Genomic DNA, 15,242 nt, shown 5'->3' with positions numbered 1-15,242 from the left:
TATAAATCAGGGTCACAGACAAAGAGGCCTAAAGAGCAAAGCAGGCCAGGTGAGGACCAGAGCAGGCAGGATCTAGGAGCCCATCTGCTGGGGAGAGCATGGCTCAGCTCTGGTTGGAGAACTATAGGCCCAGTGTGGCCCCACTTCCTAATTTTCCAGGTATGTATAAAATCCCGATTTTTAAAAAAATGAAATAAAAACTATATTTTTAAACCAGGATAATGGAAAGAACACAGTTTAGCCCAAACCAAATGCTGGAATCAGTGAGCAAGTCACACACTGTAGTGTGATCTGCTCATCACATGCATTCTCCCTCCCTCAGGAAGTACCTCTCATGCCACAGCCAGGAGGGGACTTGTTACAAACTGTAGAGCTCTTTGGAAAGCAGTATTATTACCCCTCCAGCAGCAATAGAAAGAGCATTTTTCGGACAGGGCACGGTGGCTCTCACTTGTAATCCCAGCACTTTGGGAGGCCTAGGCAGGCAGATCACTTGAGGTCAGGAATTCGAGACCAGCCTGGCCAACATGGTGAAACCCTGTCTGTACTAAAAATACAAAAATTAGCCTGGAATGGTGATGCGTGCCTAGAATCCCAGCTATTCTGGAAGCTGAGGCGGGAGAATCACTTGAACCCGAGAGGCAGAGGTTGCAGTGAGCTGAGATCGTGCCACCATACTCCAGCCTGGGCCATAGAGTGAGACTCTGTCTCAAAACAAAAACAAAACAAAACAAAACAAAAAAACAAAAACAAACAAACAAACAAAAAAACATTTTTGTGGATCCCAGCACAGATTGCAGGTCAGGTTCAATCCCAAGGTTAAGAACCCCAACTTAGAAGCTCTGGATTTGGAGTAAGGAGAAAATAGTTGTCTATTCACCATATTTAAAAAAATCAGTGGGTATAAAATTTTGGTTATGCTAGATGAGTACATTATGGAGATTTGCTGTACAACATAGTGCCTACGGTTAACAATGTTGTTCACTCAAAATTTGTTAAGAGGGTGGATCTCATGTCAAGGATTCTTATCACAGGTCAGGCACAGTGGCTTAAGTTGTAATCCCAGCACTGTGGGAGGCCAGGGCGGGTGAATCATTTGACCCCAGGAGTTTGAGACCAGCTTGGGCAACTTGGTGAGACACCGTCTCTACAAAAACTACAAAAAAAAAAAAATAAATAGCTGGGCATGGGGGCTCATGCCTCTAGTCCCAGCTAATCAGGAAGCTGGGGTGGGAGGATGGCTTGAGTTTAGGGAGACAGAGGCTGCAGTGAGTTGAGATCATGCCACTGTGCTCCAACCTGGGCAACAGAGCGAGATCCTGTCTCAAAACAAACAAACAAGCAAAGAGTTCTTACCATAAAGAAAAAAGCATCATGGCAACTCCGGGAGGTGTTAAGTGTACCTACTACCTTGATTTTGGGGATGGTATCACAGGTGTTTGCATATTTGAAACTCATCAAATTGTACACATTAAACACGGACACAGAGAGGAGAACATCACACACAGGGGCCTGTCGGGAGGTTGAGGGAAAGGGGAGGGAGAGCATTAGGACAATTTCCTAATGCATGCGGGGCTTAAAACCTAGATGATGGGTCGATAGGTGCAGCAAACCACCATGGCACATGTGTATACCCATGTAACAAACCTGCACGTTCAGCACGTGTATCCCAGAACTTAAAGTAAAAAATTTTTTAAATGTGCTGTTTTTTGTGTATCCATTATATTTCAATAAAACTGTAAAAATTTCTATCTAATTATAGTATTTGATACTATTTTTTAAAATAAAAGACAATTTATAATAACTGCCCCCCAAAACACAAACAAAAAACACCCCCAAACACTCTATCACACTAGGGCTATTTATGAATTCTTGAATGAATTATTTTCTAAAAATAATCATTCTGAAGATGTCATCTTGGTTCCTTTAGTATTTTCATGCCATCATGTTTATTTTATAGAAAAGTCTACCTATAATCCCGCATTGTTTTTCCAGAAGCACCCCACCCTCAGATTTTAGGGAAAGGGGGAAATAGAAAGAAATTCTGAAATAATGACCTGGTCTCTGCTTGATAAATTCTGGTACTCTAATAGGCAGGATATATGTATAGAAATCAAAACCGGGGATTGCAGGGCCTGTGATGCATCCACCTTTGTACCAAGCCCTGTGCTGCCTCTGGGGTGATGTAGCAGACGTTCTGAAACATCTTGAATGAATGGGAGGCTTCACCCCTGACTGGAGCAGTGAGCTGCTGGTGCTGAATTATGAATCAGAAAGTGAGGCCAGCACAGTCCTGACCAAAGTGATGTCAGGGCTGGAGAAGATGCCCTTTCCAGATGTCCAGCGGAGGTTCACTGGTGGGTAGAGGTGGGTCAGAGAAGGAGCCCAGGGGAAAAACAGCAGTGTTGCTGGCTCCAGGCTGTCACTCTCGCTGGTGAGCCCTCTTTGACTCTAGTGCCTCATCTGTTACTGGAGACAGTAATGCCTACCCAGTCCTCCTACCCGTGTCTGTCTTGAGGCTTTTGGTAGGATTGGTTTGTTTTTTCATTGATTGGTTTATATATTCATTCATTCATTCATTCATTCATTCATTCAATACATGTAGATACTTCCTATGGGCCAGGCCCTGTGCCAGCAACCTGGGGGTAGAGGGGGAACAGGATAAGCAGGATTTTTGTCCTCATGCTCTAGAGTGGAGGCAGAGCGTGCATTACTAAGAAAACACATCAGATCATTTCAGACGGAGGGAGTGGAACCTTACAGTGGGTAGTCAGGGAAGTTCTCTAAAGAGGTAACATGTGAACTGAGACCTGAACAACAAATGTGTGAGGACCTGCAGTAATTATTAGAGCCAATGAATGTGCAAAGGGCAGCAACGGATCTGACACAGTTGGGGAACAGCAATCTGTTCAGTGTGTCCGGAGCTGAGCTTCACTCATCTGAAGCCACCCCCAGGGCAGAGTGGGACGAGGTAGTTGAGGGCAGGGGGGCAGAGAGGCAGCCAGGTACACAGCCAACGCTGACTCCTGTTCACAGCATCTGGGCTTGAGGGGGCAGTTGACACAGACTAGGTGCTGCCCTCTAGGAATCCACAGGCTGAGGGGGCAGGTGCATCCCAGAGTCATCAGATGGCAAGATGAGGTCTCTGCAGGAGATCTGAGGGACAGGAGTCTCAGAAGGAAGACGATGAATTTGCAGAGAAGCAGAGGGTGGGAACTGCATGTCCAAGACACGGGCTGGAAAGTCTAGGGAACCAGGTCAGCTGTTGGTGTGGCCAGACCTCCAGCTAGATGCATGGGAGGGGCTGCAGGTAGGAGAGGACGCCAGCAGGGAGTGGTAACAGATGAAGCAGAGAAAGAGAAGAGTAAGTGGAAGGACTCAAGCCCGATCTGCGGGGCTCCCCATCACGGCTGAGCTAGTAGCTGCAATGGCCCATGGTTTCCTGAGTGGCCAGACAGAGAGCCCCAAGGATCCTTTATCAGACAGAGGACAGCTACCTAGAGACCTCCCGGACCTCGACTTTCCACCCAGAAGGGGCCACTCTAACATCCCCAACAATGCAGACAGCTGGGCCAGCACCACAACAAACGCCAGGTGAGCACCGGCCCACGGCTAACACTGGCCTATAGATCTGTGTGTTCTGCAAAAGCAGGTAGTATCTCATTGTCAGCAGCTGTCACACTTGCACTGCCTCACCACCACCTGCAGGCCAGAAGCCAGTATCCACGTACCTGGGTGGGCTCCTTGAGTGTGCCACTGCTTTTTTTTTTTTTTTTTTCTGAGATAGAGTCTTGCGCTGTCCTGCAGGCCTTCAGGCTGGCATGCAGTGGTGCGATCTCTGCTCACTGCAACCTCTGCCTCCTGAGTTCAAGCAATTCTCATGCCTCAGTCTCCTGCGTAGCTGGAACCTCAGGCATGTATTACCACGACCAGCTAATTTTCATATTTTTAGTAGAGATGGGATCTCACTGTTGGTCAGGTTGATCTCGAACTCCTGACCTCACGTGATCCACCTGCCTCAGCCTCCCAAAGTGCTGGGATTATAGGCATGAACCACCATGCCCAGCCTAACCACTGCTTTTTCCTAAAACTGTTGCTGTATGCCATCGGCTCATTTAGTCCTCCTATTAATTTGTAAGGTAAGCACAGTTACCAGTATTTCATGCAAGCAAGCAGGCTCAGAAACACTAACTGACCTGTTCCAGGTTTCACAGTTAACAGGTAATGGAGCTGGTGTTATAGGACTCATGTCTTTGGGGTGCACAAGGCAGTTTTAGGGGCTAGAAAGATACCATGCTTTATCCTACATTTTCCTGAAAGCAGAGCTGGAGCCCAGGGTTATGTGGAGGTGGCCTACTTGGGAGGTGACTCTATGGAACAGGGGTAAGGCACTAAAGGAGATAAAATCATTCCACTCGGTATTTATCCAAAGGAAAGAATATGAGTATGGCAAAGGGATACCTGCACCCCCATATTCACTGCAGCACTATTCACAATTGCAAAAATATGAAATCAACCTGTGTCCACTCATGAACGAATGGGTAAAGGGATAGTACTCAGCCAGTAAAAATAATGAAATTCTGTCCTTTGCTGCAACATGGATGGAACTGGAGGTCATTATGTTAAGTGAAATAAGCCAGGTACAGAAAGACAAATATCACATGTTCTCACTCATATGTGGGAGCTAAAAAGTTGATTGCATGGCAGTAGAGGGTAGAACGATGGTTACCAGAGGCTGGGAAGGGTGTGGGGGCTGTTGGCAGGGCAATGAAGAGAGGTCGGTAAATGGGTACAAACATACGGTTAGAAGAAATAAGTTCTAGCATTTGATAGCACAGTAGGGTGACTGTAGTTAACAAGAACATATTGTGTATTTCAAAATAGCTAGAAGAAAAGATTAGCAATGTTCCTAACACAAAGAAATGATAAAGATTCAAGGTGATGGTTGTGCTAATTACCCTGATTTGATCATTACACATTGTATGCCTGTATTAGAGTATCACATGTACCTCATAAATATGTACAATTATTATATATCGATAAAAATAAATAAATTCTATTTTAATTAAAAAAAACAGAAAGGAGAGAAGGCTGATTCAACAGCAGCCGAGCAAGGTGCCCTGAGGGCAGGAAGCAGGAATGTGGGATGGACTGGGTGGGGATTTTTAGATCAACTTGCACACAACAGGAGAAAATGGCTGGCCAGAGACTTAAGGCTGAGGCACAAAGTAGCAAATGACGTAGATTCCATGATGAGAAAATTACCACTCTACATTTTTCATTCCATCCTGAGGCTCTCTGTTAAGTGATACCTATCTCAGAGCTGGGGCATGGGGGCTGAATTTAGCTACGATTTACAAATAATGTGTAATCATTGTATTTATTGAACTGTTGTTTCCTATTTATGTCTAATAATAGGGGCTTCCCATTCGTGATAATTGTAGAATGTTTCTTTTAACAACACAGGTCCAGCATGGTACCTCAGGCCTGTAATCCCAGCGCTTTGGGAGGCTGAGGCTGGAAGATCGCTTGAGCCCAGGAATTCAAGACTGCAGTGAGCTATGATGGCGCCACTGCACTCCAGCCTGGGCGACAGAGTAAGATCCTGTCTCAGAACAAAAACTAACCAAAAAAACACACTTGGTTCTGTAAAAGAGGTAAGTGGATGCAATGAAAATATAATTTGTGAGCAGTAAAGGGCCCAGAGACATGGTGGATGTGGTAAGAAGAGACCCAGGAACGACGAGAAAGCAAGTGAAGGCTGCGGCTCCGTCCTGCGCTCATTGCTCCCTGCAGACACCCTGATCCTGAGTGCAAGCCTGGTCCTGTTTTCCAATCAGGCTGTCTCCTCCAAACAAGGGCTGCTTGTATTAATGACGGTGATAGCAACAACGACTGCAGTAATAACAATAAGCATCATAGCAGAAATTGTCATGTCTGATTGAAGTTTCTTGTTTGCCAAATGCTCTCACATCCGTTATGGCATCTGGAGGGGACTTATGTGTCTGCACCTTCCATAGAGACCACTTGGGCCAGGGGAGCCCTGGACAACCAGCCTGGACTCAGTGAACAGCTATGAATTGACTGATTAATTGATTTATTTTAAACACTTATAAGAGGTCATGGGGGGAAGCCAGCCATCCACAAGTTCTGTTTGCTCATTAGAAACTGGTCACTGTGAGGGTACTTTTGTCTTTAACTGATTAATGTACGTCTACTGACAGCCTCATGAGGGCAGGGTCTCTTCCTGGTCCCAGTATACAGCAGGGGCTCAGTAAATGCTGAAGCATGAATATCCCTGCTTTTAAAGAGGATTTCTTCCTTCCACGAGGTCTTGTGAGGATGCTGAGTGAAGGAGAGAGACTCCCAGTTGCAGGAGTTCTTTCCCTGATAGCGAGGCCCTGGTGCCTGGCAGATTGTTGGGCATATTAAATGTACTCATGATCACGACAAAGCTCTGGACAGCTTAAATCACTGCCAAAAACTGAGACCTTGGTTGTGTGTCATGATTGTGAAATAAGCTCATTTAACCTGCACGAATTCAGCAAAATGCAGTTGTAGAGGGAGAAGAGCAGAGAGAAATTTTCACATCCCACCCTCCCTTCTCTGGTGGCATCTCTTTGCTAAATTGTGCACCCTTCATCTGGTCCTTGGAGGTTTGTCCATGCAGGTCACCTCCAAGGAGGTTTTGGTCCTGCCCACAAGCTCCATCAAGCTTGGCATTCTGAACTCGTGGGTGTGGAGGGGCCACTCTGTGGGTCCTGCCTCATCCTGGGCTTCACTCTGACCTGGAGCCTGTGTGCATGGACACACCACCCAGCCAGTGTAACTCAAAGGCTGGCCCAGGCAATCGGGCCCTGTCTCCTTTCCCTTTCCTTCTACAGCCATTGGTGGATCCCACAAAACCGATTGGGGCCTCTTTGCACTTGGCCTGGAATCAGAGCCCTCACCCTTCCAGTTTCCCTTCCTTCATTCCTCCCAGATTTAACTCAGACTAGCTTCCAGTCTGACAGCCCACACTCCTGGTCCTTCATCATCTCTCTGTCTCCTGAATCTGTCCTCTGAGACTTGCCCCTGCCCTAGGGCCTAGGTTTCTGGAAATCTACAGTCAGAAAAGACTCCTTTCTTTGCCTGCTTTCTGCTGCTATATTCTGCCCAGGGCCTAAGAGATAGAAACAAAATGAACTGAGGGATAAATGAAAGCAAGGAAGAGAAGGGAAGATTGGTTAATATTTTAGAATATTATCCCACTACTCTTCTTAGCTAAAACACATTATCTCATTAAATTTCATTTTTATTCCCATTTTGTAGATTAGGAAGCTGAGGGTTGGTGGGGCTAAGTGACTTCCGCAGGGTTATGATTAGTGAATTATGGGCCATGATTTACACCCAGGTGTGTCTGAACCCAGAGCTTACTTCAAAAGTGCATTAGCCTATCCATCCCTCCAGAAGAAAGCTAGCAGCTCAGGAGAAGAGGCAGCCAGCTGGGCCAGGAAGTAAGAAAATAAGGTAGTTCTGAAGCCCCCAGTCTCCAGCAGGCATCCTACCTGGTGTCTGCAGACAAAACCACTCACCACTTAAATTCAACACTTGAAGTTTACAGAAGCAAGTTTCCTTAGTAACCTAGTCTTTGTGATTTGGGGAGCTCACATAAAGTACAACTGATTTTTAGTTTAATTTCCTTCTTGAAAAAGAATCAGTTATGTCTGTTGGTGTTGACACAGATGGGCACCCTTGGTTTGCTGCTGTGGTTCATTTTGGCATCTGCTGTTGTTTCCTGGTGTCACAGAGGGCCAGACTATGAGTAGCAAGCAATGAGTGTGCTCGGAGATGGGAAACTGTTTACTTTCAGCTCTCCACTCCCGACAAACTTCTTCTGGTGTTTGGCCTACAAGGGAGACTGTGTTCCCTTGCTTCGTGTGTGCCAGCTATGGTGTGGCATGCATATCATGCCTTATTTTACTTATTCGTCATATCAAGCTTGTTATTTTACAGACAACTTTACCATGACACTGAGGAACAGACATGTAAAGTGATTTGCATAAGATTACATAATGAGTAAGTAAGAAAGCCAGGATTTGATACTGTTCTCTATGGTTAGAGGCCATTTTCTTAGTTTGGAACTTCACATTAGAAGTTAATAATAGAAGTAATTAAACATATAAGAACAATTGCAAGAAGTAAGGAAAGAAATGCAAGTATACTGTTCTAAGATTCTTATAAAGTATGTTAAGTAGCATGATATTATTTGAAAGTAAATTGGTAAGCTAAAAAATGTATGTTGTAAACTTTAGAAAACTAAAACACAAAATGGTAGTGGAAATAAAATGTAGTTAAAAATAACTAATCCAAAAGAAGACAGAAAAAAAGAACAAATGGGAAAATTAAAAAACAAATAGCAAAGTGATAAATTTAATCATATTAAAAATTACACTAAATGTAAATGGTCTAAATATTTTGATTAAAAAAATGTCAGCTTGGATATAAAAACAAGACTTGTCTAAAAGAAATGCACTTTAAATATAGGGCACAGAGAGGACAAAAGAAAAAGAATGCTGAAGTGTTCTTCAACAGATAAGTGAATAAACAAACTGCAGTATAGCTATCCAATGGAATAACCCTACTCAGCAATAAAAAGAAATGGGCTATTGATTTACACAAAATGAATAAATCTTAAGTGCATTTTGCTGAATGAAAGAAGTCAGACACAAAGTTTACTTACTTTCTGATTCTATTTATATAATATTATAGAAAAGACAAAATTATGGGTACAGAAAACATATCAGGGATTGCCAGGGGTTAGGGAGTGGGGAGGCATTGACTATAACGAGACAGAGAAGAAAATGTTTAGAATGGATGAAACTATTCTGTATGGTTCTTGGGTGGTAGATAGATGGTACTGCTTTTTTATCTCAAAATCAACATAACTGTACACTACAAAGAAAACTTTACAGTATGTAATTTTCTTTAAGAAGTCAACCAGGATATTGAAAGATCCCAGGATGGGATGTAGACCTTGACAAATGAATCTAACTCTATTACAAATATGACAAAATATCACCACTGGGATGAAGAAAAAATGTGCCGACCTAAATAAAAACAACAACAAAAAACTATATATAAACACAGTACCTTAGGTGGTAAATGTGTTTCTCACAGGGATATATTTAGCAATTATAAAACTACTTTACCTATAAAAATTAGTAATTTATAAATAAAGGAAGCCAAGTTTCTCACTGTTTTAGAGAAAGAAATTACAAATAAGCAAGGAGTTGGGAAAAGGGACAAATGTTTGAATAATTTTATACAATAAACATTATATATGTGTATATACATGTATAATATGTATATTTATATATGCATATTTAGATATAAAATTATAGGTATGTGTGTGTATGTGTATGTGTATACACACACATACCTATATCTCTATAACTTTACATATAAATACTCTCTCCCCTCCAGGAAGTATAACTTAAGTCCTTAATTCTGGGAAGTTGGTGACTCACTTTCAATGAATACAGTATAGAGAAAAAAATAGTAACTTTACAGTGAAGAGACCTGGCAGACTTAACCAAATGATCAAAGTTAACATCAGTAATAGTGTCATTTTTATCATTTCCGCCCCTAAAAGATGTAATGAGGACATTTCACATTCTATAATCCCAGTATAAACATGAGAATATGTCAGACAAACCCAAATTGAGAAACAGTCTACAAAATACCTGGCTAGTACATTTTAGACGCATAAAGGCAAAGACAAACAATAAAAAGACTGAGAAATCTTCATGGACCAGAGGAGACTAAGGTGACACAATAACAGAATACAAATGTGGACTCTTGGATAGACTCCTGGAACATGAAAGGAAATTAGTAGCAAACCTGGGGAAATCCAGGTAAAGAATATGCTTTAGTTCATAATAATGCACGAATGTTAATTTCTTAATGTTGACAAATCTGCCATAGTTGTTCAAGATGTTAACATTAGGGAGAGATGAGTGACAGTTATGCAGAGAATCTCAGTACTATCTTTGCATTCTTCTGTAAATCCAAAACTATTCAAAAAATTTTAAGTAAAAGGATGAAAAATTCTACACCATATAAACACTAATCAAAGGTAAGGTGGGGGTAGCTATATTAGTATCAGAGAAATATATTTCAAAGAAAAGAAAATTACCAGTGATAATGAAGTACATTTCATAAGGATAAAGGGATCAATTTATCAAGAAGTTATAACACACTTAAATGCTAAATGCATGTACACTTCATAAAGCTTTAAATTACATTAAAACAAAAACTGAAAGAACTGAAAAGAGAAATGGAAAAATCAGTGATCATTGTTCGAGATTACAACATTCATCTCTCAGTAACTGAAAGAATATACAGACAAAAAGCAACAAAGATACAGAAGATTTGAATACCACAATCACTGTGGTGTGCTAGAACTAGCTTGCACTGGCTAGTGAAAGCAATTTGTATACTTCTCTTCCCAACTTCACGTTTGGTGACAGCACATTGTTAGCTTAAAATCAGCCATGATAAGAATGCATATACCACAGAAGTTATCAAATACTACATATCAGGACTTTTTCTTTCCAGATTTCAGTTAAACATTCACCAGAACACCACTGTCAATTAACCAAAACTGAGTGACCTTTAGGGACATTTAGAGAAAATCCTAAAAGAGTAGAATGCACATTTTTTCGAGTCTGTATGGGTCATTCACTAAGGTAGCTCATATTCTAGGTCTTAAAATAAGTTTAAATAAATTTTTAAAAAATTGAAAAATAAGGATAGTCTCTGACCATAGTGGAAATAACCTGGAAATCAATAACAGAAAGGTATCTGGAAAAATCACAAACATTTGAAAATTAAAAACATACTTCTAAAAATCCATGAGTGAAAAAAGAAATCACAGGAAAAATAAAACAACATTATGGCCTGGAAATAGTATGAACTGAATTTTAAAAAATCAAAATGTGTGGGTTGTAGATAAAGTGATAATTAAGGAAATTTGTTATATTTAAAGCTTACATTAGAAAAGAAGAAAAAACTAAACTCAATGATTGAATTTTTACTCGAAGAAATTAGAAAACAAAGAGCAACTGAAACCCAAAGTGAGCAGAAAGAAAGAACATTATGAAGATTGGATATTAATAAAATAAAAAACAGATAATTGAGTAAATCTATGAAAACAAAATTTGGTTCTTCAAAGTATCAATAAATGAAGAAAATTTTAGAAAGACTAATTAATAAAAAAGAAGGGGAAAAAGGAACACAGCAATTACCAATATTAGGAGTTACAGAACAGACATCACTACATATTGCACAGACCTTGAAAGGATAATAAGGAGATATGAGAAATAACTTTGTGTCAGTAAATTCAATAACTTGTAAGAAATTGTCAAATTTCTTGAGAGATACAAATTATCAAATCACACTTGAGAAGGAGTAAGTAACCGGAATAGCCTTTTATCTATTAAAGAAATGGAATTCATCATTTGAAAACTTTTGACAAAGAAAATCTCAGGCCTAGTTTACTTGAATGATGAATTCTACTGTTTATTTATAGAATAAACAATATCAGTTCTATACAAACACTCCAGAAATTATAGGAGAAGAAATATATCCTCAATCATTTTACATAGCCAGCCTTAATCTGATATGAAAATAACACGAAGACATTACTATAAAACAGAACTACACATTAACGTGCCTTATAAATATTCATCCAAAAACCCCTAACAAATTTTAACAAATTAAATCCAGAAAAATACAAATATAATAATATATCATGACGAAATGGGCTTATCCAAGGAACGGCAGACTAGTTTAACATTCAAAAGTTAATCATTGCAATTTACCTTATTAATAAACTATAAAACACAAAAATTTACAATAAATTCTTCTGTAACACTTGTTTTGAAATGTGAATTTGTTTCAATGCAATTCCATGTTAAGAACAATTTGAATTTTGTGTTTGCTTATGCACAATTTTGCTATCAAGGAAAACTAGATGAATGCAAAAAACTGCACTGAGCTGAAATCAGCTATGTAGTAATATGTGGAAAACAGTGGTACCATTTTTATTAGGTTCTCATCTTTTCTTTTCTTGTGTGTGTCACTGATAAAGTTTTTTAGTGTGGTGCCTGTCACCCCAATTTTTCCATAAGCACTGAGGTTTTTCTTGCAAGATTTTAAATAGCATAGCAGGAACTAATTGCAATCATAGATACTGAAAAAGCATTGAACAAAATTGAGCACCAATTCATGAACAAAAACTGTTGGCAAACTAAGAATATAGAGAACTTCTTCAACTAGATTAAGAGTATCTATGACAAACCTACAGCTAAGTTCATATTTAATGATGAAAGATTAAATCTTCCCCTACGATTAGGAAAAAGGCAAAGAAGTCTGCTTCACCACTTTGATTAAAATTTACAGTAGAGGTCCCGTATAGGACAGTAAGTCAAGAAAAACAAAAGACATACAGATAATACGATAATCTATGGAGGAAATCCAAGAAATCTACATAATAAGATATAATTAATAAGTCAATTTAGCAATGTAACAGAATATATGGTCTAGACATAAAAATATACAACATGGGAGAGTGGGGATCATTAATGTGTACAAAAATTAGTCAGAAACAATGAAAAAGACCTAGTATTTGATAGCACAACAGTGTGACCACAGTAACTAATAATTTGATTCTAAATTTAAAAATAACTAAAAGAGTATAAGTGGGTTGTTTGTAACACAAAGGATAAATACTTGAGGGAATGGATACCCCATTTTCTGTGACATGATTATTACGAACTACATGCCTGTATCAAAATATCTCACGTACTCCATAAATAAACACACCTACTATGTACCCACAAAAATTAAAAATTGAAAAAGGAATAAAAATAAAAATGTACAAGTTTTTATAAAGAAAAGTTTTAAAATACCTTTTATAATAGTATCAAAAATATTAATAGTAATAAAATAAACAATGTGAGAGACATATTCTGAAAACTACAAATTATTACTGAGATAAAATAGAAAAGACTTACATACATTGAGAAGTATAACATGCTGAAATAACAATATATGCACATGGAAAATATAAAACTCATTTCTTAGCTCACATTATACATAAAAATTAACACTTCTAGAAGAAAATAGACAAGAAAATCCTGTGATCTTGGTCTAAGTAAAAATTGCTTACATAAGACACAAAAAACACAAACCATAAAAGAAAAAACTAATAAATGACTTATCAAAATTAGAACTTTTAGTCTTTGAAAGACATGGCTAAGAAAATGAAAAGACAAGCCACAAACTATGAGAATATATTTGCTAGAAATATCTGAAAAAGGAGATATACCCAGAATATATAAGGAACTGGCACAACTCAAATATAAGAAGATAATCAATCTAAATGGGTAAAAGATTTGAACTGGCCTTTCATCAAAGAAAATATTATGAATATCAATTAAGGACATGAACAAATGTTCAACATCATTAGTTTCTAAGGAAATGCAAATACTACCACAACAAGACACTACTATACATACACAAGAATGGTAAAATTAGAAAGATTGACAATACCAAGTGTTGGTGAGGATGTGGAGCAATTGGAATGTTAAACATTACTGGCAGGAATACAGCCACTTTAAAAAATAGAAAGTTTCTTATAATGTAAATATCTGTTTATCATATGGGCCAAAATCTCACTCCTAGATATGTGTCCAAGATAAGTGAGAACATGTTAACACAAAAACTTGTACCTAAATGTTCATAGCAGCTTTATTCAGAATGGCCTTAAGCTGGAAACTACTTGCATGTCTAAAACCGGAGCATTGATAAATCATTTTATGGTGTATACATACAGTGGAATACTGCCCTGCAATATAAAGAAAAACAGCAAATCAAACACACTATAAAATCAAACTAATCAAACACACAACAAAATGCCTAACTCTCAAAAACATCATGCCAAGTAAAAGAAGCCAGACATAAGAAAGAAGCTGATACATATTATATAATTCCACTTAGGTGAAATTCTAGAAAAAGAAAAACTATAGCGACTGAAAGATCAATACTCACAGGAGCTGTAGGAGATTGAAAGCAAGGGGCCAGGGGCATGAAAAAACTTTTTGGGGTGACACATTCTAAATCCTGATTATGGTGGTGGTTCTGAGGTAGGAGGCGGGACTCGACTCCAAAGGTGGGGCTTGAACACTGGACCAAACTGAGAACTAGCCAAAACGGGTTGGGTGGAAGCAACTTTCCTTGAGACACACCTATCATTGTGCCATGTCAGTTTGCCACTGCCATGGCAACACTCCATGGCAACACCCTGCCCCTTTCCATGGCCATGACCCAGTGATCCGGAAGTTGCCACTCTTTTCCTAGAAATTTCTGCATAATCTGCCACTTAATTTGCATATAATTAAAAGTGGGTATAAATGTGTCTGCAGAGGTGCCTCTGAGTTGCTCCTCCAGGCACACAGTCTGTGGGGTGGCCCTGCTTTGCAAGGAGCAGTCCCTCTGCTGCTGCGCATGGCCTTTTCAATAGAAGCTGCTGTCTAATACCACCGGCTCCCCCTTGAATTCTTTCCTGGGCAAAACCAAGAAACTTCCCAGGCTAAGCCCTAGTTTTGGGGCTTTCCTGACCTGCATCATTTCCACAACGGTACACATTTTCCAAAACTTAACAAATGGTTGGTACACTTAAAGCAGATTGCCTATATTGCATGTAAATTATCCTTTAATAAAAATAATTTTTAAGGGATGATGGGTGTTAGGGAAGCCTTGGGACAAGAAAGTGGACTTGGGCCAAGGACCTCCTGGAACATCTGTCTAAACAGATGTTTTCTGTGAAGGGTAATGAGGATCCTCTTTAAGGAAAGCTGTCTGGGCAGAGAGGTCGGGTCATAGATGGCTTCAGGCAGTGAAATGAGTGCTGGGTTTTTCCAGATGAGCTGGGTTTAACCTCAGCTCCTCTCTTGAAAAAGACATGAAGGTTGCCAAACTCCTTGTCTTCCCTGAGCCTTGTGTTTTGTGTCCCAGCCTGTATCATGTGTATTGAGCTCACCCTGCTCTGCTCACAGACGGCTGTGCTCACCATATAAGTTGAGACGGGTTGAAAAAGCTCTACAAACTTCAGAATTCCGTGCACGCGTGAAAGGAGACACAAGGAAGCTAGGGTCCAAAGTGGCAGGATGAGTTTTAGGTTTTAAAATCGTGTGAGT

General features: G+C 39.7%; 1 long non-coding RNA gene across 1 annotated transcript in view; it reads right to left on the bottom strand.

Moving 5' to 3' along the window:
• The window catches only part of LOC129052048 (uncharacterized), a 34,637-nt gene extending 20,344 nt beyond the window's left edge, over positions 1–14,293 (bottom strand). Inside the window, exon 1 of the long non-coding RNA XR_008516768.2 lies at positions 14,095–14,293. This is a non-coding gene — a long non-coding RNA (uncharacterized LOC129052048). The remainder of the gene's footprint in view (positions 1–14,094) is intronic.
• Between the last annotated feature and the right edge of the window lie 949 nt (positions 14,294–15,242).

Source organism: Pongo abelii, chromosome 20 (genome assembly GCF_028885655.2).
Source record: "Pongo abelii isolate AG06213 chromosome 20, NHGRI_mPonAbe1-v2.0_pri, whole genome shotgun sequence".
Taxonomy (NCBI): domain Eukaryota; kingdom Metazoa; phylum Chordata; class Mammalia; order Primates; family Hominidae; genus Pongo; species Pongo abelii.
Note: the sequence above shows the minus strand (reverse complement) of the source record. Positions and strands in the feature narration are given on the sequence as shown.